The sequence below is a fragment of the Monodon monoceros genome, unplaced genomic scaffold (genome assembly GCF_005190385.1).
Source record: "Monodon monoceros isolate NGI ecotype Baffin Bay Population unplaced genomic scaffold, NGI_Narwhal_1 Super_Scaffold_6, whole genome shotgun sequence".
In the NCBI taxonomy this organism is placed as follows: Eukaryota; Metazoa; Chordata; class Mammalia; order Artiodactyla; family Monodontidae; genus Monodon; species Monodon monoceros.
Genome location: NW_021703783.1, coordinates 48,390,903 through 48,413,108, shown reverse-complemented (window position 1 = coordinate 48,413,108; position 22,206 = coordinate 48,390,903).

The window sequence follows — 22,206 nt, the reverse complement described above, 5'->3', positions numbered from 1 at the left end:
CCTCCTAGAGAAATGGAAATAAAAACAAAAATAAACAAATGGGACCTAATGAAACTTAAAAGCTTTTGCACAGCAAAGGAAACCATAAACAAGACCAAAAGACAACCCTCAGAATGGGAGAAAATATTTGCAAAGGAAGCAACTGACCTGAATGTTTTTAAATTTAACTCCTACAATTAATAACTACAATGGGCCAGGGGATATTTTCTTTAACTATTTCCAAAAATTGGGGATTGTTAGCATTTACACTTACCAAAGGCATTCCCACAAGCTAGAGGGGGGATGATTTTTAGTTTAGAAAATATGGTGGTCAAAGGCCACTGATCATAATATGGTACCTGAAATATATTCTGAGCATTTCATTGTTAAACCATTTCACCTTGCTGAATCCATGAATCATGTTATCTTGTCATTAATAGGTTTGTTAAATTGATTGAAAGAGATGTTGGTCATTTTCAAAATTTAGAACTTTTATGAAGAACAGGTGGGTTTACGTATTGACTCTAATTTGTCTTAGTGAAATTGATGGAGTGAATCTTTATGTCAAATCCAGAGGTTTTCTATAGCACAAATCCATTGATTCATCCATTTTATCCACACGCATAAAATCAAGCTTCAGCTGAGAAAAACACCATGACTAAAAATTCCTGACTGGTTTTATAAATCTTTGAACTCAGCATGAAGTTTATATCTAAACTCCTCTTGGCCTCATTTAAACGATTTTGAAGCAAAGTATTTCTCACAATAAATACACACTGCTGCTTTATGAAAGGCATGTTTACCACTATGATTTCTTGTAAAAGGAGCAAAGTGTTTTATCCAGAGCAACGAAGTCACATAGAATCCTCATTTCTCCATTTTGTTGCCATTTAAAATTGTAATAGCTGCAGAGATATTAAAGTGAAACATGTAATATGCCATGCAATGTAGAGGAACTTATGCATGAATTATCCCAAAGAACTCAAGTCCCTTCTATAACAAAGCAGATTAAGCTAAAATTTTTATGTGGGGAATAATGGTTCAAATAGTTAGACATTTTTGATCTCTCTATATGCTTCTTTGGGTAAAAATATCTGTAGTCTTTTCACAATAGTTAATTGAGTGAGTTGATTTACACATTTCAATAATAAAGAAAAATGCACATCAGACTATACTTTAGTCTAAATGTTAACACTTCTCAGGAGCAAATCCAGTTTTCGTACCTGGTGAGATGCACTTTGAGTAACAGCCTTCGGAGAGTCCTGTTAAAAACGCTTGACTAGTGCCTGGAACAAAGTAGGCGCTTGCTAAATGTGAGTGCTTTCCCTTTCCCCATTTTCTCCTGCTTTTTGAGAAATGAATCACATATTTTCCCTGTGGTTTAGGATGGTTTGAGGTAACAGTCAGTTAAGTTAAATCATAACTAAAATTCATTTTTTTGTTCAAAGCATCCATATGAAATTGAGGCTGAAAAATCTTCCTTATTTCATGAACATCTTATGTTGTTTTTCTCAAGTGGCTTTGTTTCATTTTATACTGCTTTTTGAGAATTTCCTCCTGCTTCTGGAGAATGGAATCTCATATATATTTTTGGTATAGGGTTATTTGAAGTAAGAGTCACTTAAATTATCAGTAAAATTCATATTTTCTTCATAGCACCTGTATGAAATTAAGGCTGAAAAATTAGCTTTATTTCACAAACACCTTAGGGTTTTCTTTGAGATGATTTTGTTTTCATTTTATACTTCATTTTAATCATGGCTTGAATTCAGTTTACAGACACTCACACTCTTCCAACAGATTGAAGATTTGAAAATATCAATGTTTAACATAAACTAGGTAACTATATATAAAATTAAGAAGCACTTATGAATATAGCTATCCTTTAAAATTCCTTTTTAGTCTTTGTTTTTACTCAAAAGTTAAAATCAATGTAAAGCTTCCACTGATGTAACAGAGGCACTCACAGTTTTAGGATACCTGAGTTTAATATTTCTTCTTTAAAAACAGAAACAGCAATTGAAAAAAAATGGAGTGGGGATGACAACTAGTTAAGTTAGTCCATTTAATATAAAGGTAGACAGTAAAATTGGCTTACCATGTAACTGAGTAATCCATTAAGATAAAATTATTCTATGTGAGAATGCCCAATTTATACCTAAAACAACATGTGATCTAGGGCAGTTAAACGTTGTTGGAAAAAACTACAAAACTGTACATTGCTAAAATTTATGAGCACTAATCTCAAAAGGGTATAAAAGGCTGATATTCTTCTAATAAATTTACTTTTATATTCTCACATGATTATTTTACATTTTCTCCTCTATCCTCAAATCTCACAAATTCTTCTCTCTCTCAGCTGAATTCATCTTATGCTTTACTGAGGAAGACATATTCAGATGAGAAATTACATCATGTTTCCAATGATAAGTATATCAACCTACCGGCACATGGAGTTGCTTACTGTAACTGCTCTCCTGTTACAGTGGAAAATCGTCCCCCCTCTTATCTAAACTCTCACCCTCCACTTAGATCCATCTCATCTTACCTACATGAAATAAATGCTATCTCTTCCTTCATAAAATTCTCCCTCTCCTTCTCTCATTTTCATCTTTCCCCATATCTCTACTCTCCTATACAGCAATACTTCTCAAAATGTGGTCTGCATTTGTTGTCTTTCTGGTGACTTCCTATTTCCTTCGTGACCCAGTCTTATTTGGATTTCATCCTTACCATTCCACTACCAGTTCAACATTCGCACTTGTTCCTCCAACAGGTATCTCAAAGTTAACACATCCATATACATCTCTATTTGCCCCATGGAAAACATGTTCCTTAGATGCTGCTTTGAATTCTCATTTAAAATTGAGACATGCTTTATAGACAGTAAAACTTACATATATTAATTGTATAGTTTGATATTTACCTACACATAGACCTTTGTAACCTCCTTCCTGTACAAGCTGCAGAACAGTGTCATCAACCCAGAAAGTTCCTTCATGCCTCTTTTCTTGTCTATACTGCCACATGTAATAACCTCTACTGTCTCTTCTATTATGATACTTTAGCCTAGTCCTGAATGCCATATACATAGAACAATATATGGACTCTTTGTGCTAGATGTATTTCAATCAAACAGTATTTCTGAGAGTTATCAACAGTTCTTAATGCAGTGTAGTATCCAATTGCATGAATATACCACAATTTACTTATGCCTTCTCTCTCCTCTTGATGGACATTTTTCTACTTCATTAATTTCTGTTCTTATCTTTATTATTTTCTTCCTTCTGCCTCCCTTGCGTTTAATTTGCTCCTCTTTTTTTAGCTTCTTGAGGTCAAATTTTATCACTGATTACACACATTTCTTCTTCTCTAATACATGCATTTAGAAATAGAAAATTTCCTCTAAATCACTGTGTTGGCTATATCTCACAAGTTTTGATATTCTGTATTTTTATCGTACTTTAGTTCAAAATATTTTCTCATTGCCATTGTGTTTTCAACTTGACTCATGGGTTATTTAGAGTGTATTACTTAGTTTTTAAATATTTTGGCATTTTCTAGTTATCTTTTTGTTATTAATTTCTAATTAATTTCATTGTGATCAGAGAACATATTTGTATGATGTTAGACCTCTGAAATTTATTGAAAATGATTTATACAGCTTTATATAGCATTCTACATATAGCATACAGCCTATTTTTGTTAATGTCTCATGTTCACTTGAAAATAATATGTATTCTGTGGTTGCTGGATATGATGGTGTGTAATCGTCACTTAGGTCAAGTTGGTAAACAGTGTTGTTCAACTGTCAATATGCCTTCTGATTTTTGTTGCCTTCCTCTATAAATTACAAAATGACCTGTATTAAAATCTCCAGCTATCATAGTAGATTGTCTATTTTACCTTTTGGTTCTGTCAATTTTGCTTCATATATTTAAATTCATATTTAAAGAAATATACATGGGATTTTTATCTCTTTCTGGTCAATTGGACCATTTATCTATATGAAATGCCCCTCTTGGTCTCGTATACAATCATTTGATCTCATGTCTCATTTGATTGATATAAATAGTTCCAGACCAGCTTTCTTTAAAAAAAAAATTTTTTTTAATGTTTCAATCACCATTCACACCAGTGTTCTTATGGTTAGTGTTTACATGATGTAGTTTTCCTGAATCTTTTACTTTCAACTATTTGTATCTTTATGTTTAAAATATGTCTCTTGAAATGGCAAATAACTGGGTCTTTTTGTAAGTCCCATCTGACAATATCCATCTTTTAATTAGAGCATTTAATCTATTTATATAGACTTTAAGTAATAACTGATATGGATTTTTTGTTTTTCTGGGGTTTTTTTTGATATGGATTTAAGTTACCTAATTTGCTATATGTTTATATTTGCCCCATCTGTCCTTTATTCTTTTTTTAAAAAATAAATAAATATTTATTTATTTTTGGCTGTGTTGGGTCTTTGTTGCTGCGGGCTTTCTCTAGTTGTGGGGAGCAGGGACTACTCTTTGTTGCAGTGTGTGGGCTTCTCATTGTGGTGGCTTCTCTTGTTGCGGAGCACGGGCTGTAGGTGCGTGGGCTTCAGTAGTTGTGGCACGTGGGCTAAAAGTGGCTGTGGTGCACGGGCTTAGTTGCTCTGCAGCGTGTGGGATCTTCCCAGATCAGGGCTTGAACCCACGTCCCCTGAATTGGCAGGTGGATTCTTAACCACTGCGCCATGAGGGAAGCCCCTGTCCTTTATTCTTTTATTTCTTTTTACCTCCTTGTTTTGAAATAATCAACATTTTTTTCTCACTCCATTTCTTTTTCTCCATTATCTTTTTAGCTATAGCTCTTTGTATTACTTTTTTACTGGTCACTCGAAAGCTGCACTGTCCAATATCACAGCCACTAGAAAAATGGGGCTACTTAAATTTAAATTTACATTAGCAAAAATTAAATAAATGTAAAAATTCAGCTTCTACTTGTGGGCAGTTATATAGGGATTATAATCTGCAAGGGGGTATGTGAGAGCAGACATCAATAGCAAGAGAAATTTTGGTGCACACATGGGTTTAGTGTCAATTCCTACAAACCTGGAAGGGGGTAAAATCTGTCCTCACCTTCTGCAGTTTACCTTTCTGCTCTTCCTTCCTTGGTCTCCTTTGTGAACTTTTCTACATGTCACAAAGGATGAACCTCCTCAGGGTTTGGTCCTGTGACCCCTTCTTTCCTCACCTGACATTCCCTGGGTGCTCTTATTTACCCCCATAGGAAGACTGGGTATTATATTTATTCAGAGCCTGTTGGCCCAGGGTCTACTATCCACTGGCCAGAGCCAACTGAATGTCCTACTATCAAAAAATTCCCAAATAAATATGGATAATCATAATACCTAAAGTATAACATTCTTGTCTGATAACTGAATGAGAGAATCTATACGAAGAACGACAGTTGTCCTAGTAAGTACTCAATAAATAGTAGCTACAGCTACTATAATCATATTATCTTTCATTGCTATCATCACCTGACAAGTAAAGAAATTAGAGTTCAGAGATACTAAGTTTAGAGATGACAAATCCAAGTTCACATAGCTCGACCTCACAAATAAGAGAGACCTCGTCTCTATTCAAAGTAGACCCCTTGTTACCCCTGAAAACGTAATGAATTTGCTCCCACATTCCTTTGCTTCTGCTGTTCTCCCTTGCCTCCAGATTTGCCCAACCCTTGAGGTTCAACGCCACTGTCATCTCCTTGGCTAAGTTGTTCTAATATCTCCCTTCTCTCTGCTGCTTCTCTGTGCTGCCACCACACACCCTTAAAAGTATTAGTTTATCTTTCCAGCTCACTAAGATTCTCCAGTATTAGAGTTTATTAATTTTTAAACCTCTACGATCAGGTATATAATGACACTTATGGTGTGTTTCTTGAAAGAAAGAGTAAATGGATTAATGAAAGAATGAATGTAATGTAAGCCCTGACAGTTGGGTTTTCTTTTTTTTGCAAGTGCTGACTTAAGCTTTGATTGCCGAGGCATCCATTTCAAAGAGGCATCTTCCACAAAGACGGCTATACTGAATAAATGCATTGCCAAACATAGGACTAGTTAAAGAGACAGGACCCCTGCTCCTCCCTCCTATGTTTTAAAGATCTTGGTTGGTTTCCAGATAACTGACCGGTGGGCTGCTTGTTTTTTCTCTTCCTGCACATTAAATTCCCACTCTTATATTTAAATTCACCAATAAAAAGGATCCTGCAAACGCCTTGGCTCCCCGACCATGGACTCCAATAAAAGCAGAACCCTAGGCTCTCATGCTCATGCCCAGCCCCCCTTGCTCTCTCTCTCTCTCTCTCTCTCTCTCTCTCTCTCATCCTCTCTTTCTCTCTCTCTCTCTCCGTCCCTCCCTCCCCCCGACCTCACTGTGTGGCCCCAGGTGTGCTGTGTAATTTCTAGAACTTGTAGGTAATAAACCACGTCTCTTTCAAAATTTCCTTATGATTATTGCTGGGGGTGTCTTGCAATCCTAATAAGAACCACAAGGGCTAGTCCCACCACAACACTGGTTACAGATAGGCTGAGACCTGCACGGAACAATGAATGAGTGAAAAAAACACGTGTTTAAAGGCATTTGAAGTTAAGAGGCGAAGAAATGGGAGGTATTTCATCACTCCCTGTGCTTCCTGTGGGGAAGTCTTCCCCCCGGGTTAGGCTGTTCAGTGAGCCCTGCAGGATTATCAGCTCAGTCAGATAACGCCAGTGCTGTGGGTCACATAGGACTATTTCTGCCTTCATTCATAACTTGGATGACTCAGGAAGTTGGGGTAGCCTTCCTGGGCTGACCTTACTGTGCATTTTATTCTATTTTTCTAGCTGACTGCATTAGTTGCTGGGAAGCCAGTTGGAAAAGGCAGTGCTTTTGGGGTTGAGTGCCCCACATGCCCTTCAATTAATTAGGGTCTAAAACCTTCGGGGCATATATATTCTTTTCCCTGGACATGCACTGAAGTGTGTCTAGTGACCAGGGACATGCAAAAGAGGAACACTGGGCCATGGGACAATTTTAAGCAATGAAGAAGAAAAATGGGTCAAGAGAAAAAAGCTCTAAAGCTGTCATCATGAATAGCACAGGGGACATCAGACCACACTACTGAGGACAACTCAGTAATATGAAAATAAAATGAAAAAAATGCAATCCACATGAAGGCAGTTCAAGAGGGATTAAACTAGACAACACAAAATTAAGGAAATTGATTTTCCAGAAGTGGCAAAACATAAGCAATTTAATGGAAACAGTTTGCGCAAGTGACCTTGTACCCCTAGCACTATAGTATATAAAAGGAAATTCAGAAATGTTACTATCCTCTTTACTGCTTCTCTCTTTTTGGACAGTAATTACTAGACAAATCATAAAGGAAGGGGCTAACATTTTAAAATTCCTGTAGGCAGTTTACATAAAACATTTCATCAAGTCTTCCCAACCATTTATGAGATACGTATTATTATTCTCTTTGGCTCAGCGTTGGTCAAATAATGTATCTAAGGTCACGTTGTGCAGGAGCAGAGTCAGAATTAAAACGCATATCTGTCCTTAAATTATATCCATTAATCTCCCTGTGCTGCCTTACGGAATAACCCCCTTATAGAACGATCTTTCCTGTGACTTGATGCCACTGCACTGAATCCAAAACTAGAGTGACAGTGTTCTTCCTAAGTAATAATGTAGTCACACTGGCAGTTATAGAACATTTTTTTTTTTTTTTGCGGTACGCGGGCCTCTCACTGTTGCGGCCTCTCCCGTTGTGGAGCACAGGCTCCAGATGCGCAGGCTCAGCGGCCATGGCTCACGGGCCCAGCCGCTCCGCGGCATGTGGAATCTTCCTGAACCGGGGCATGAACCCGTGTCCCCTGCATCGGCAGGGGGACTCTCAACCACTGCGCCGCCAGGGAAGCCCAACATCATTTTTTCTTAAAGAAAATTTTAAAATTTTAAAATTGAGAAAAGTATCATGAATATTATAACAATACTCATACTCCATACTCCATATGAGAAATACAGAATTTTAAACATTAGAAGAAAATATATAAAAAATGTGTAACACTGGTGTTAAGGAAGGTTGTCTTATATAAAAAACAAAAAGAAAAATGATAAAACACGCTTAATAAATTTTACATCAAAATTTTAAATGTATGTTCAACAACAACACATAATCAAAGTTGAAGGTATGGGGCACAAAAGATAGAAGATAACCAAATTCGTATACAGAATATTTTTGTAAACCACCAAAAATCTATTTGAAAAAGAAAAATAACCTCTCTGAAAATGGAAAAAGGATATGAACAGGTAATAATCATAAGAGGAAACCGAAATGGTATGAAAAAATGCTCAGCTTTTTGAAAAATATAAATTCAAGCAACAAGAAGATATCATTTCTAGTCATCACATTGCCAAGAACAATAATTTTTTGACAAGGATGCAAGGAAATAGGAACACTATATGTGGCTGTGGAAATGTAGACTGGAACAACCATTTTGGAGAGCAATTTGGCAATATCTCATAAAACACTGAAGTGTAATGCTAAGTATAGGCATATATTCTGGAATGGTTTTTGCATTTATGCTCAAGGAAACTGTAGAATGCTATTCATTGCAGTGGTGTTTATAACAGCAAAATAGAAGGACAAAAAAGAAAACAACCTAAATGCTCATTAGAAGTGAATAGATACATGGCTAGTGTTTCTAAACAAAATTCTATATAACAGTTAAGAGAAATTATCTATTTTTATACAGATATATAGATATAGATATAAACCTCTTCTGTGGAAAAAATAACTCACAGATCAATATTCACATTATATTTGTCATGTACAGTTTCTTTTAAGAGACACAAATTTAAAAAGTATCGAAATTGGAAAGGAAGAAGTAAAACTGTCACTGCTGGCAGCTGATATGATACTGTTTGTAGAAAATCTTAAAGACCACCAAAAAACCATTAGAACTAAAAAATGGATTCAGTAAAGTTGCAGGATAGAAAATGAATATGCAGAATTATGTTGTGTTTCAGTACACTAATAACAAACTATAATAAACAGAAGTTGAGAAAACAATCCCATTTACAACTGTATCAAAAAGAATAAAATACCTAGGAGCAAATCTAACCAAGGAAGTGAAAGACGATAAGACATTGATGAAAAAAGTTGAAGACCACACAAACAAATGGAAAGCTATATCAGGCTCATGAATTGGAAGAATTAATATTATTAAAATGACCATACTACCCAAGGCAATCCACTACCCAAAGCAACCCCTATCAAAATTCCCAGTGGCGGGACTTTCCTGGTGGTCCAGTGGATAAGACTCTGCGCTCCCAGTGCAAGGGGCCTGGGTTCAATCCCTGGTCAGGGAACTAGATCCTGCATGCATGCCACAACTAAGAAGTCCGCATGCCGCAGTGAAGATGCCGAGTGCCGCAACTAAGACCCAGTGCAGCCTAAATTTCATTTATATTGGCTGATCATGAACTCTGCCACAGCCTGAGCTTCCGGGCAGGCGTCTACTTTCACAATGACAAAATCTGCTGCCAGGCCCCTACAGGAGGCCAGTGTCATGAGCCGGTCATACTTGTCTTTTAAAGCATGTCTTGGAGCCTTTTACTTTTTTTAAAAAAGCATGTTTAGAAACTGATATCTTTGGGTATTTCCAGAATTACAATTTTGAAATATGTGTAATAAAAACTGTGGCTATTTAAAAAAGCAGTTGTTAGCCATAAAAATAATAAGCTTACAAGTAAAAAAAAAAAGACTAAATATGTTTCAAAAGCCCTTCTTGTTTCTGAAGGACAGTGAATAAAAATGCACATACACATTTAAGGCTATGGAACATATAAATATATATTTGATGATTTTTCTGAAATCGGTTTTCTGAGAATTTTTAAACTTCATCAGACTCCCCCCAAAATTAAATTTCCAAGTCTGGAGAATCAAGTGAGAAGAGAGAGTGTCTAAAAGTGGTTTGGTGCCGCCAGAGCGCAGGCGCTGTGCTTCCCCAGTCTTCTGCCATGGGCCTTGCTCCAGTAATGGTATTTTGGCTTCAGCATCAAAGAACTCAGTTCACCTGTGAGATCACAAGCAATTATCCCCTCTTGGATATCACAGAGTTAATCAAATGCCCATAAGCATTGATTATCTAGGTGGGAGTGTAGGGTGGTTGTAAAGGCTCATACTTTAAAGCTTTGTGTAAATCTAAAGGGAACTGAAAACAAAAACAAGTATTTTTCTGTGTAGAAGTCATGGAAAGTATACAGGAGGCTGGCTTTGTGAAGGTAAATTTCACATGCCCTTTTATGTAAGCTTAAGTTTAACTGGGCAATTCTTGCTTTTAATTATCCGTAGGGTTACTTTTAATTTTTCAGTGGTTTTGTTCTCTTTTCCCACTCTATTTCAATGCTATGAACAAAAGTAGGGGTGAATTTTTTTAATGGACATTGGAGTTATTTCCTAGACCATACCAGTTGGGGTTAAAACTAAGATTCTAAAGCAGAAAAAGAGATCTCTCAAGGTCAAGATTCACGCCCCAATTATGAAGCCTCTTTGGCCCGCCAATGATTTATACCATAATCATGCCTCCCTCTGCATTTCTGCATTTTTCTGAAACATCTTGGGGGGAACTCAGTACTCTGTGGGGATGTCTCATACTCGCTGCATGGACATCACAGGTCAATATTTCTTTTGCTCCTAAAGCATCCAGGGCCTGGGGGAAATTCTTTCCTGTGCCTTATCCAGGAAAGGGGCATGGCCCTCTTATTCTCCTAGATCTCCAGATCTTTCTAGGATCCTATAGTCTCCAACACTCCACCCTGGCTTTGTCTGGGAGAGGAATAGGAACACTGCAATTTTCTAAAATTTTTGTTTCCTCTCTAATCCTTTCCTTTCTCATCAGACCCAACAACTTTCTAGGCATTTATTCCTATTTGAAATTATCTCGTTTTTTATTTTTACATCTTTATTGGAGTATAATTGCTTTACAATGTTGTGTTAGTTTCTGCTGTACAACAAAGTGAATTAGCTACATGTATACATATATCCCCATATCTCCTCCCTCTTGAGCCTCCCTCCCACCCTCCCTCCCTATCCCACCCTCCCTCCCTATCCCACCCCTCTAGGTGGTCACAAAGCACCGAGCTGATCTCCCTGTGCTATGCGGCTGCTTCCCACTAGCCGTCCATTTTACATTTGGTAGTGTATATATGTCAATGTTCCTCTCTCATTTCACCCCAGCTTCCCCTTCCCCCATTGTGTCCTCAGGCCCGTTCTCTACATCTGCATCTTTATTCCTTCCCTGCCACTAGGTTCATCAGTACCTTTTTTTTTTTTTAGATTCCATATACATGCGTTAGCATACGGTATTTGTTTTTCCTCTTTCTGACTTACTTCACTCTGTATGACAGACTCTAGGTCCATCCACCTCACTACAAATAACTCAATTTCGTTCCTTTTTATGGCTGAGTAATATTCCATTGTATATATGTGCCACATCTTCTTCATCCATTCATCTGTCGATGGACACTTAGGTTGCTTCCATAACCTGGCTATTGTAAACAGTGCTGCAGTGAACATTGGGGTACATGTCTGGTTTTGAATTATGGTTTTCTCAGGGTATATGCCCAGGAGTGGGATTGCTGGGTCATATGGTAGTTCTATTTTTAGTTTTTTAAGGAACCTCCATACTGTTCTCCATATTGGCTGTATCAATTTATATTCCCACCAACAGTGTAAGAGGGTTCCCTTTTCTCCACACCCTCTCCAGCATTTATTGTTTGTAGATTTTTTGATGATGGCCATTCTGACTGGTGTGAGGTGATACCTCATTGTAGTTTGGATTTGCATTTCTCTAATGCTAAGTGATGTTGAGCATCTTTTCATGTGCTTCTTGGCCATCTGTATGTCTTCTTTGGAGAAATGTCTGTTTAGGTCTTCTGCCCATTGTTTGATTGGGTTGTTTGTTTTTTTGATATTGAGCTGCATGAATTGCTTGTATATTTTGGAGATTAATCCTTTGTCAGATGCTTTGTTTGCAAATATTTTCTCCCATTCTGAGGGTTGCCTTTTGGTCTTGCTTATGGTTTCCTTTGCTGTGCAAAAGCTTTGAAGTTTCACTAGGTCCCATTTGTTTATTTTTGTTTTCATTTCCATTTCTCTAGGAGGTGGGTCAGAAAGGATCTTGCTGTGATTTATGTCATAGAGTGTTCTGCCTATGTTTTCCTCTAAGAGTTTGATAGTATCTGGCCTTACATTTAGGTCTCTAATCCATTTTGAGTTTATTTTTGTGTATGGTGTTAGGGAGTGTTCTAATATCATTCTTTTACATGTAGCTGTCCAGTTTTCCCAGCACCACTTATTGAAGAGGCTGTCTTTTCTCCATTGTCTATTCTTGCCTTCTTTGTCAAAGATAAGGTGACCATATGTGTGTGGGTTTATCTCTGGGCTTTCTATCCCGTTCCATTGATCTGTATTTCTGTTATCTTGTTTATTTTTATGTTGACTTATATACTGTTAGTACCTGATCACTGGAAACTAAATTTGAGATTGAGACTTCTGTCTCAATCATTTCTATATTCCTAGTGCCAAGAACAGTGCCTAACACACAGCAGTCACCCACTAAATACTTTCTGAATATGTGAATAGGATCAAGGAGACACTTTATTTAGTCATGGATAGAATTGCCTAAAAAGAGTGAACAGAGTAAGAAAATTAATCAACTGTCCAGATGAATTTCAGCATCAATAACAAGTTCCTTTGGTACTGGTTTTATTTCAGAGAGAGAGAGACACTGTAATTTTCATGGATACAGAGAGCACAAAGGTCTTTTTGAAAAGGGAACATCCAAGTGACAAGAATGTTCCAAGAGAATGCGAATGGACTGAAAAGTGTTAAATGTGTGTCAATAAGGGAAGGAAAGGAAGAACATTTAGGGAAAAACAACTCTGGCTATATTTGAACATGAGAGGCCTCAGGTTCTCACTTAGCACCCAGAACAGGATTCTGAATTATGAGAAACTCTGTTCTCAGCTGAATATTGTGCTATAACTAAGGAGGGCACACTGACTTTAAATATTAGGGTCTTTAGTGTAGAGAGTTGAGGGACCAAGAAAGACTAAGGAAATACGAATGAAGCCAAAATAATGATAAAAGGAAAAAGAAACTCATTGAGTACTGATTAAAAGTGTAAGATCCATAGAGAGGGTGGGAGGGAGGGAGACGCAAGAGGGAAGAGATATGGGAACATATGTATATGTATAACTGATTCACTTTGTTATAAAGCAGAAACTAACACACCACTTAAAGCAATTTTACCCCAATAAAGATGTTAAAAAAAAAAAAAGTGTAAGATCCAAAAGATCCAACTGTATGCTGTCTACTAGAGATACACTTAATACAAAACACACGTAAGTTGAAAGTAAATTGAGTGGATAAAGAAAGATATGCCATGCAAGTAGTAAGCATAGGAAAGTTGATGACTATATTAATATTAGATAAAGTAAACCTCCAGACAAAGAATATTAAAAGATTAAAAAGGCATATTGGGGTCAATTCATCAGTAAGATGTGAAAATCATCAACTTGTATGCACCTAATAACAGAGCACCAAGATACATGGAATAAAAATGGACAGAATTGAAGGGAGACAGACAAATCCGCACTACAGTTGGAGGTTAAATAAACTCTTTTTTATAACTGATAGAACAATTTCACAGAAAATCAGCAAAGGCATAGGATTTTTGAATACACTATCAACTACTTTGACAGAATTGATATTTATAGAAGACCACAGCCAACAATGGCAGAATACACATTCTTTTCAAGTACACATGTGATATAAACCAAGACAGATACACTATTTAGTATAGACTATATATTGGGTCATAAAATAAGTCTCAATAAATTTAAAAAGACTAATAAAATCATACAGAGTATATTCCCTAGCCACAATGGAATTATACTAGAAATCGATAACAATAAGATATCTAGAGGAAATGCCAAGCATTTCCTCTAGATAATATACTTCTAAACAACTCATGGGTCAAAGAAAAATTACAAGGGGAATCAGAAAATATTTTTAACTGAATGGTAAAGAAAATACATCATATTAAAATTTGTATGATGCAGCTTAAACAATGTTTAGAAGAAACTTTATAACTTTAAATGCTTATTCTAGAAAAGAAGAAAGTTTTAAAATAAATTATCGATGCTTTCACCTTAAGAATCTGGAAAAGAGAGTAAATTAAATCTAGGGTAAGAAAAGGAAAGTAATCGTAAAGATACGAGTACAAATAATTGGAACAGACAACTGACAAGCAATAGAGAAATTAGCACAGTGAAAAACAGGTTCTCTGAATGAGCAACAAAATTGCTAAACTCCCAACTCAACTGATCAAGAAAAAAGAAAGACACAAATTACCAATAACAAGCATGAAAGAATGGTACTCACTACAGATCTAACTGGTATGAAAAGAATAGTAAAGAAAAATTATGAATAGCTTTTTTGCCAACAAATTTGATCATTTAGATGAAATAAACAAATTACTTGAAAACTGTAAATTACTGATTCAAGAGGTAATAGAAAATTAAATAGCACCTTCATAACACCCTGAGGTAATAATTAGTTACCTTGTACATAGGTGAAAGGGTTTTTGTTCCTGCTTTATGTGTGCATGTGTATATGTGTGTATATAAAACCTGCTATATTGTAGTACAGTAATCTCATTTGTGATATAATCTCCCCTTGAAATACAAATGTAAGTCTCTGGATATTGGGCTTAGTTAAATGAACAATGGTAAGGATTCTCACCACTTACTGACAATAACTAAAAATTGTGTGTTCGAATTCAAATGTGAAATTGTTCTGTTATATTTAACACTTATTCCAAGACATTTTGTTTCTCTATTTTAAAGTTCACTTCTCAGTAGGTATGTAATTTTTATGCCCTTTACCAGCGTAACAGCTGAGCTCTGTTTATGCATGTATGACTAAGCAAAAAACAAAAACTAAAATATAAAACTCAGCTACAGTTGCAGAAATTTATGTGAAAAAAGATTCAAGCTGGTTACTTTCTTCTAAAATTTTTCTTAGAGGTCAGTGTCAGTAAACTCAACCCAGAAAAGAAATTGATGGGCAAATGGTAAATTTCAAGATCTTATATTCTTTTTGCTCACTGGATCTGCCCCAACAGATATTTGTAATTGTTTAAGGAGAAGTCAGAGAGATTAAAATACACCAGGGAGTGTGAAGGGTATAAAAATCATCTCATGGTTCTGCTTTTCAAAAGGGTCTGCTAGGGTCTCATATTCCATGCATTCCAGAGAGTGTGAAAACCATCAAAACCATGTTTTCTGGTTTCCTTGTAATGCAACCAAAGAATGGTAAGTTTCCACTTTTGATTCTAAATAGAAAGCAAACGTGTCTGTTCCTAACAGATCTCAGGCTCCTCTTTGATTTAGGTCTAAATATGGCCCTGGCCACCCCTGGGGCAGATCCCGCAGTCCATCACTTGGTGGGTATTCCCAGTACAGAGTTGTGTGTTGTTGTTCTTATTCTGGGAGTGACTGGATAAAAACTATGCAGTACAAGAAAAGCCTCCCTGAAGAGCCAAGCAAGAGTACTTTTTAAGCTGCACTGTTTACAGAACATATTTATACTGTTGGCAGGCAGGAAACACAAAAATGCAGAAATAAATCATAATGCACATATCAACTTGCACATTTATGGGAAAGAAGTGCTAAAATCCCAGACTATTGTGAATATAACAGTGATAAGAATAATTTAATATTAGTTCAGGAAATTGAGGGTGTTGAATAAGAAGGAGTAAAAATAGATTTGCTCAACTAAAACGTTCAAGAATATAAGGCAAGGTTTTAATGGTAAAGAGCGAGAGTTGATGGACAGGACAGGTGGGGAAAAGGAGGACAGCAGGACAATGGCACCTCACTAACTTGAGTCCTTAAGGGCACTGTGTGAGCCCAGGGTGTGTCTCTTCTCTTCCTCGTTCCTCTCTGTGATAGGCCCTGGAAAAAGGCTCAATGAATCTCTAGTGTACGTTTCCCTGAGGCTTTCCATCCTGCTTTCCTCTGCTCCCTCACAAGCTGTGGAAGGAAATGCAGTCTCCTAGTATTTTCCCAACTCTCCAGTACAGGATGCATGCCCCCAGACTTATTTGAGTTTGCTAGGGATTTTGACTGTTACAGGGAAACTTAATGGTTTAACCATCCCATATTTTTCCCTCCTTCCCTTTTTTCCTTCCCTCTTTCCCTCTCTCTCCCTCCCTCCACACCCACCCCCAACCCCTGCCCCAGTGCCCTTCAATGGTTGGAAGGAGATGAGAGCTATAGATCTTCCCCGCCCAATTACCTCTTTACCAGGCGATACGTTACAAAGAAATAAAGTCTCAGACAGAATTCCACTGTGCCAATTGTGACTTATTAGCCAGCAAGCACAAAACAGGCATCAAACTGTGTCTGCTTGTTCAGTGAACTTGTAGCTCTCTCTCCCTTCCAGCACCTGACGGTCCCTTGCATGAAACATTCACTCAAAGCAAATGCAACAATATCTTGGCAATAACCTAGCAGCAGGAGTAGCAAAACCTCTAAAATGTCTAAACATCTAGTCAGGTGGAATCCTAAACCTGAGGTGCCATTTTCAAAGATATAGACAGCTGGGATTACTGAGTTTTTATACTTGTTCTTGCAAGAATGTAAGCACAAACAATAAGAGTAGAAAAAATTCCCAAGTCAGGGAAAGCCTCCAAAAGCTCACAATAAAATCCAGAAATTCTTGGAATTTAAGTGGAGAAATCCCAGAATATTTGTCCCCATGGAGAGACAAATAATAGTTTTGAAATGCGTAAAATACCATGGTGGAGCTTCTTTGGAATAGGTTTTGTTTTAGGGGATGGCTCAATCTCACTATTCAGTTCAAACAGTTCTTGCACAAAAGACAGAAACTGAACCTGTAGTGAAATAGCATTGGGGTCTTCACAGACTGCAGAGCTGCTGGAATCCTTATAATGACCTTGTTCTCAGTCGTCAAGAGCCATGAAATATCATTCTAAGAGTGTGAGACCACATTAGGTGTAAAGAAAAGGCTATCATGATTTATGAGGTCTCAGATGAACACACACTTCTTATTCCTCATTCAGAGAAGGGAGAGATGTTTGGAGAGACCTAGAATTCCAGGGATGAGGTGGGTGTGGGTAGGTCATGCAGGTCAGGATTTATGAGAAACATGTATGCTGATTTAATCCCAAAATTTATTGCACAAAGGGCAACTGGAAATTAGCATAGGTCTAGGTCTAGACAGAGGTAACCTATTATTTTTGTATCAAAAAGTATCTTGAGGGGCTTCCCTGGTGGCGCAGTGGTTGAGAGTCCGCCTCCCAATGCAGGGGACACGGGTTCGTGCCCCGGTCCGGGAAGATCCCACATGCCGCGGAGCGGATGGGCCCGTGAGCCATGGCCGCTGAACCTGTGTGTCCGGAGCCTGTGCTCTGCAACGGGAGAGGCCGCAACAGTGAGAGGCCCGCGTACCACAAAAAAAAAAAAAAAAAAGTATCTTGACTATTTGTCGCCTCAATTACAGACAGGGGTCATAACCTTGTCCCAGGAGCCTCTTCTGACTCCATTCAAAGGGGAGGAGTATTGCTCAGCTTGATCCTTCAGTAACATGAGCCCCATTTCTGGCCCGATCAACAAGTCATAACACCAGCGTCTCCAAAACCGTAACTACTCTTGTCCAGGTGTCTTTTTAAAAAAGAATCCAGGCGGCAGTCAATTATTCATATTAAGGGGATGTGTAGGGTGGGAATCATATGACTGAAATCCATAGCTATATTAGTTTGCTGGGGCTGCCACAATAAAATACTACAGACTGAGTGGCTTACACAACAAATTAATTTTCTCACAGTTCTGGAGTCCAGAAATCCGAGTTTGGGATATCAGCAGCTTGGTTTCTTATGGGACCTCTCTCCCTGGCTTGCAGATGACTGCCTTCTTGCTGTGTCCTCACATGGTCTTTTGTATGTGTCTATGTCCAAATTTCTTCTTCTTACAAAGACATCAGTAATACTGGATTAGGGCCCACCCTAAGGACCGCATTCTAACGAAATCACCTCTTTACAGTCCTTAACTCCAACTGAATTACAGTCCTTAACTTCCATTCTGAGGTACTGGGGGTCAGGGCTTCAACATATGGATTTGTGGGGTGGGGGGAGGAGGAAGACAGTGCAGCCCGTAACAACCAGTATTTAGGAGCATCTTTTAAGTCAAATGCTCCTACTTTTTGTTTTCCTGAACTTATTAAAACTATTAATAAGTTGCCATAAATATTTGGTTTGAGGTGGAAATGTCCTATCTGCTCAGTCGGCTGCGAAAAACTAGAATTATGGTCAGGAAACAGACAGCTGGCTTCTTAAATGTAACCGACTCAAGTAAAAATCACCAAAAACACATATCCATCTTATAGTTTTGATGTTCTTTAGTTGCGCTGCAGCTGTCTCTTAAAAAGTGTGCAATATAATAAAACTTATATATTGCCTATGTGAACCATAATACATAAACTTGAAAGATTAAGTTTCAAATATATATAAGGCCTCCAGTTAGGTATTTTTATTTCTTTTTAAGTGAAACATGAATTTTAAGGTCATTCCTCTTCTATGGAAAAATCAATATTTTAATACATAATGGACCTATGAGCATTGAATGTTTTTGCCTTAACAAATGCTGTGCCAATCCTGACACCCCGAGTGGTTTATTTCTACTCGATTTGCACAGCTGCAATGGTGAGAACAATAGTACAGAAAATTGCATTGTTCAAGATATTTTGAATATTGCAGGAGACTTTAAGGTTGGAAGCCCCATGCCAGGATTTGTTTCTTAATGTTAAGCTGGAAAAAAAGTGAATATGTCATTATAATACGGCAATTAATTTGCTGTGACTGAAATCTTCCTGCCATTTGGGTTTCTCAAAAGAGAATACTAGAGGATCTAATGATTAGATGCTAGCCTCAAGTATCTTTCCTATGGAGTTTTATATTTGTGGGCACAACAAACTGGACAATAAGTGCATAATAGGGGCTACCTGTCTCTTATTAGACGCTGAGAACTCTGTATATTGTGCACAGTGAAGGGTTTGTGTCAATAAAATTTCCATTAGTTTTGAGGTTCATAAACACCGTTCCTTAAAAGCATGTGTTGGCTCACAAACTATACGTATAAGGTGAGATATCTTCCATCACAAGAAACCTCTACAACACACTGGTTTTCCTTAAGGTACTTACCACCTTATACACTTACGCCTTCTAGTGTAGTTTTTAGGTACATGTCTTGCTTCTCCTCCTTGCTTAGCATAACTCACCAAGGCAGAGATTTCTTATTCATCTCTCCATGCTAGCCCAGGGCATTACGATGCATCCCCAACACAGCACTGTGTGCTCTTCCTACTGTAGCAATTAACTGTTTCACAATTCCCTATTTAAATACCCATCTCTTCTACTGTACTACAAACCCTTGAGGACAGATTTGTTCACTCTTGCGTAGTGCCTACTATGGGGTAACAAACAGTGAAAGCCAGCATTTGTTAAGCACTTACTGCTAAACGCTTTTCCTTGACAACTTGGAGAAAAGATTTGTTATTATTCTCAACTTACAAAGAAGGAAAGTTTAGGGTTAAAATTTGCCCAAGGATATATAGCTAGTAGAGTCAGAACGAACATTGAAAACCAAGTTATGTCTGACTCCAAAGATTGTGTTCTTAATTAAGGATGAGGCTAAATGCCAACAGATAAGAGGGCCGGGGGTTGAAGGAATTTTAAATTGGCAATTTAGATTTAACAGCCTATCACACAAGTATTCTAAACTTGGTACTCCAACCAATTCATTCCAGTTCATAAATACAGACTAAAGTCTCACTTTAACACTTAACAGCTTGTTTTTCTCTTAAAATAGAAATGATTTTCCCTATTTTCTGACATAGTAATGATTTGCAGAGATTTTTTAGTCAAAATAATTCATAAAACAACTCGTGATGGTTCTATCAGTTGATGACAGCTACTATGTATTAAGCCCCTACTGTACAGCATCCCATACCTGTTTTGTTATATGCATGACTCTTTAAATTACTTGTTTAATGTTTGTCTCCGAGGATAGAGACCATGTGTTTCTCATTTCCCTCTATTTCCCTCTCCTTTTTCCCCCATCCAGCATGGTGAGATTAGTAGATGATCAATAATTATTTGCTGAAAGAAACTGCCAGGCATTTAAACGTATTTCAGCATTTGACATTCACAACAATGTGAGGGCATTATTGTAGATAATTTAAATAACTTACACCGTAAATGCCCATAGTAAATGCCAGAGCTAGCCTCACCTCTATCTGTTTCATCCTACAGCTCACTCATTCTGCTGGAGCACATTGCCTCTTACTTGTGTAAGGTCTTCCCCCATGGTGCCTTTTAGATATAGAATTACATTGTTCTACGAGTGTATACAGCATATAGTGTCACAATACTAGTTGAGTACTATTATCTTATTCCTCAGTTGATGAAAATTGCTATGGGGCAGCACTGTTTTTGAATAGCATATTGCTGGAGCTACATTCCCTAAGGCTACCTTTGTTGACTTGTCTTTGAGAATCATCAATACTTTTAGAAGTTACTGACTATAAGTAATTCTGTTTTGCCACTGTTGCTAACAAAATATTTGTTTTACCAGTTAATTCCTTCCAAATTATATTTTATTAGATGGCAAGCAAGTAGAAGAAAAAGAAAAAGGAAGTGATGGATAACTAGGATCTGATTTTTTTGGACTACTTAAGCAAAGCAATAACCCTATTTTACCACATATCAGGATTTTTATAGAAATTTCCGGGAAGAAGGAAACTACAGAATCCAAGACAAAAGATGATGGCCCCAAATGCGCCAAAACACTAAGACCAAACTGGGGCTGCTCTGATGTCTCTTGCTTGCTCTGAGACGGTGCTGACCCCTCTGACTGAACGGCATCTGGATAAGGCTGTGGTAGGGCTCACTGCACCTCCCTCCTGTCCCATACGGAGCAGCTGTCACCCAAATTCTCAGCAAAAGCTTTGCTGAGCTGATTTTTAACAGCATACCCCCTGACACGTGGAGAAATCTAAGTAAATAAACAGTAAGTTAAAAGTAATACTGTCTTTTGCTTCTTAAACATCCACAGGTTTTTCTGGAAGCATAAAAAAGGACCACGGAAGCTGGAAGAGATCTGGGGACAGATTTCCCTCTGTCTACAGTCAGTCCCAGCTAAAACAAGCTTGGCTAAAGGGGAGGCTTTTAAGCAAGAGTAATGGAGCTGAATGAAGGAAACATTTCCTTATGCTTCTAACAGGGAAATCAGACTTAGGTTGAGGAATGCAGCCCATAGGAAATAGATTGTCACGTATACAGCCTTTAGGAAACAGCAACTAACTCTCTCTGCTGTGTGATGATGATTGTCTGAGGTTCAATTATTGGCTTATTTTAGGACGAGATAGTAGAAAGAAAATGTCCTACTTTTTTTTTTTTTCCAAGCAAAGAGCAATTATTTATGCTTACACTGACCTTTTTTTCCCTATCACCTCAATGGGATAATAATAATTTTTTCTTGGAATCTATGTTCTGTATTTCATTTGCTCTTACTGTTTAGCTTTAAGTTGAGAGTTTCCAAATTTCTGTCTGCAGCCCTGACCATTCTGCTAAGGTTCAGATTTCTATTTTTAACACACTAATTGACTCGTCCATCAATATATTCCACTTGATAAACTTATCAAGTCCAACGCTGAATTCCCCATCAGCCACCCAAACCAGTTCCTCCTCCTGACTTGCCCACTTTTGTTAACTTTACCACCAAAATGAATCAGGCTGACAACCTGGGCCTCATCTTTTACTCATTTTTCCTTTTCAGCCTGGCATCCAATCAGTTCCCAAGACTCTGTTCTACTTCCATCAGGGCTCTACTTTCTGAGCTGGTGACACTGGGTAAGTCATTTAACCTCTTTGGGCCTCAGATTCCTAACCTGTAAAAAGAGACTACTACTACTAACTAGCCCATTGGATTAGCTCCTTCTTCCAAGCAGTAACTGCTAAAGTCAGTTATACATGTATAATATGTACTGCACTGCTTGGAATAAAGAAAAGAGCTTACTAATTTTCTTTTTCCCTTTTGCAATCCTCTCCCTAAA